We start from the raw sequence: 3,598 nt of genomic DNA, 5'->3' as shown, positions 1-3,598 counted from the left end.
GTATGCTAACACATATATATGGAATCTAAGAAAAAAAAATGTCATGAAGAACCTAGGGTTAAGATGGGAATAAAGACACAGACCTACTAGAGAATGAACTTGAGGATATCAGGAGGGGCAAGGGTAAGCTGTGACAAAGTGAGAGAGTGGCATGGACATATATACACTACCAAACGTAAAATAGATAGCTCATGGTAAGTAGTCGCATAGCACAGGGAGATCAGCTCGGTGGTTTGTGACCACCTAGAGGGGTGGGATAGGGAGGGTGGGAGGGAGAGAGACGCAAGAGGGAGAGATATGGGAACATATGTATATGTATAACTGATTCACTTTGTTATAAAGCAGAAACTAACACACCATTGTAAAGCAATTATACTCCAATAAAGATGTTAAAAAAAAAAGTTGATTTTATTTTGAAAAGCTAACATGAAATCACCAAAGAGATTACTTCTAAAGCAGTTCTTTCAGATAGAGCCTTAAAACTAAATGTCCAAATCATTTATTTTTATTTCCTCTCACTTACAACTAATAGGGAATACAGTTCTCAATTTCTTCTAAGGCTGTCACAAAATAAAAGATTATTTTGAAAAAATTTTGATCTCATCTAAATGTCCAACTAAGACCATGCACGGAAACTTTATGAAAACAACTCTCTCTAAGAAGCACCTTCCTTGTTCCTGTCTCAATTAATCTATTAATATTTAAAGTTACTTTTAGGTAAGTTGTTTTGTTTCGTTGAGTTTAGTTCTTAAAATGTGCAAAGGACCAGGGACTTCCCTGGTGGTCTGGTGGTAAAGAATCCACCTTCGAATGCAGGGGACGCAGGTTTGATCCCTGGTCGGGGAACTAAGATCCCACATGCTGCAGGGCAACTAAACCCAGGCGCCACAACTACTGAGCTCATGTGCCTCAACTAGAGGGCCCACGTGCTCTGGGGCCTGCGCGCCACAAACAGAAAAAAGAAAACTCACACACCACAACTAGAGAGAAGCCCCAACGCCACAACAAAAAGATCCCGCATGGCTAAACAAAGATTCCGCATGCCACAACTAAAACCCGATGCAACCATAAAAATAAATAAGTAAATAAATAAATACATAATATTAAAAGAAAAAAGTGTGCAAAAGACCAAATGATTCATTAGAGTCTGCCTACAGATGTTTCATGAAATTACATCATCTAAAACAAAATAATTCTAAGACCCAAATTAACAAACAGAAACTTTGTGTTTTGTATTTAGAAGACATTTAATGGCATTTTTGTCTTTCTTTCTCAAATTTTTCCAAAGCCTCTTATTCTACGAATTAATTTCCTCTCTCCAATCAGAAATCCATCTTTACAGATACCTCTCTCCAATCAGAAGTCCATCTTTACAGATAAAGTATAAAACTTAGGATCTAGATTTGTCTAAAATGGTAATTTATGATTTTAAAAACCCTAGATTCAGTTTAAACAGCAGCAACTGTAATTACATCCCACTTTTAACGCTGCTTTACTGATTTGATCCTATTTAAGCTTTTCAAGAACCAACATAGTGACAACTTGTTCATTCAGAGGAAATCAAGAAAAGATTATATTCAAATGAATATAAACTCATGTCATGTTCATTGAAATGCTCTCGAAGCTTTGGATGTCTTCTGAAACGTAACATATTTTGTGGTCACAAAGATACACTTCTCTCAGTGGCTTCTCATTTTAGGAACTGGTTTGTTCATTTCTACAATGCCTTTGCACCCTCTTATGGTCATTTTAGGATTTGCTTTATTGGGAGCAATTTATTCAAGGCTATTCAATAGTTTCTTTATCTTGTAAATTTGAATTTTTATTAGAATAATGACATTTACACACTTTCCACCTTTAAATCTGTAATTTTGTAATCCCAAATATTAATTGAAGCTCACACTTCCTCACATTGTTGAGAAAACAGAAGTATACAGAGTTGAGGTTACTAGGATAATAATTAGAAACACTCCATACTTTCCAATTATGTCTGACATATTAACAAGCTAATAAGAATTTAAGATTCTGCCTCCTAGGCACAAAGCAATTCAATAGTAATGCCATCATTAGGTATCACAGTTCTTATTTTCTGATATTGACATGATGAAATCAACTTAGAATCTGTTTGGGCCTGTTTATATAAAGCATGGATATGACTTCTAACTTAGTACAATGTCCTAAAAATAACAGCATAAATGTGGCTGTCCTTCATTAAGAAGTTGCAATAGCAAGATAAACACACGTAACACACACATAAACACACACAACACACACATGCACGCACGCACATACACTTTACACTTTATAACTCATTTGGCTCGTGTTGTATTGGAAACATTAAATTCCTTTAACCTAGAGATCTTAAAAAAAAACCTAAGGATCAAATGTTACCATTCTATTATATTTAATTTGATAACCACAATAAAAACAAAGACCACTTGTCCCTTTCCTGACCTAAAATCTCCTTTCTGTTATAGTTTCATGTGTAGAAAACATTTAGGAAAAACGTGTAAAGCTTTAATGGCAAGCTTTATTTCTGAATTCATGCTGCTGCCAATGATAAGGATACCTGCTTTGTGATAAAAAAAAAGAAACAACTGTTCAAACTGTACATATGGCAGAGGAACTACTCTTTAAAGTGTTTATGAGAAGAACTGTTGCATTACCATATTTTTTTTTCTTTCCAGGGCAACAGCTACACATTTTAAGATACTTTCAACTTGAAGTATAACTTGAGTACTATAGGCTTTAAATTCCTAACTTATAATACCTTCATTTTTTTGTCAGAAAAATACATCAGAACCTATACATGTATCTATAAATCAATCATTTTGGTTTCAAAATACAACTACTGTTATTAAGGGCACAGACGAGTACTAATCCAAAGTGCAAGAAATCCCATAACTGAATAACAGTTGAGGGGACAGAAAATACAATTTCACCAAGCTAAAGTCAGATATCATATAGGATGATGCTCCAAATATTTAAAGCTTCTATCAATTCCCAAATTACAAATGAAGTTTAAAAATAAAATTTTGGGTGGTCCATCTGAAAAATGCACTTATCTCTCACAGTAAATAATAGCACTTACAAAGATCACCAATGCCTGCAAGATATCAATCTGTAGGTTTCCTATGTAATTCAATCACTGTATCAGATGTGCTGACAGCAAATATATACTTCAGAACATTAAAGTTATTGCCAGTTGTAAAAATACCCTTTATCTACAAATATACTTTCAAAGAATCTAAAAACCCACATCATCTCTCTGACAAAGAAACCATGTACGTTGTCTAAAATACACTGTCCATATTTCATAAATACTGCAAAATATGAAATTGCCAAGTGAACACTACCGATACCTCCTCTTGTATGCACTCTTTCACAATGACAGTCATTGACAACTGGAATCTACTTTACAGGTATGTCTATCTTTTTTAAAACACAATATGCTTTGTTGGACTTCCCTGGTGGTGCAGTGGTTAAGAATCCGCCTGCCAGTGCAGGGGACAGGGATTCGAGCCCTGCTCCGGGAAGATCCCACATGCCGCAGAGCAACTAAGCCCGTCTGCCACAACTACTGAGCCTGAGTGCCACA

Source organism: Neophocaena asiaeorientalis, unplaced genomic scaffold, assembly GCF_003031525.2.
Source record: "Neophocaena asiaeorientalis asiaeorientalis breed wild unplaced genomic scaffold, Neophocaena_asiaeorientalis_V1.1 scaffold146, whole genome shotgun sequence".
Lineage (NCBI taxonomy): Eukaryota > Metazoa > Chordata > Mammalia > Artiodactyla > Phocoenidae > Neophocaena > Neophocaena asiaeorientalis.
The sequence above is the reverse complement of the archived record's forward strand: the minus strand, read 5'-3'. Positions refer to the sequence as shown.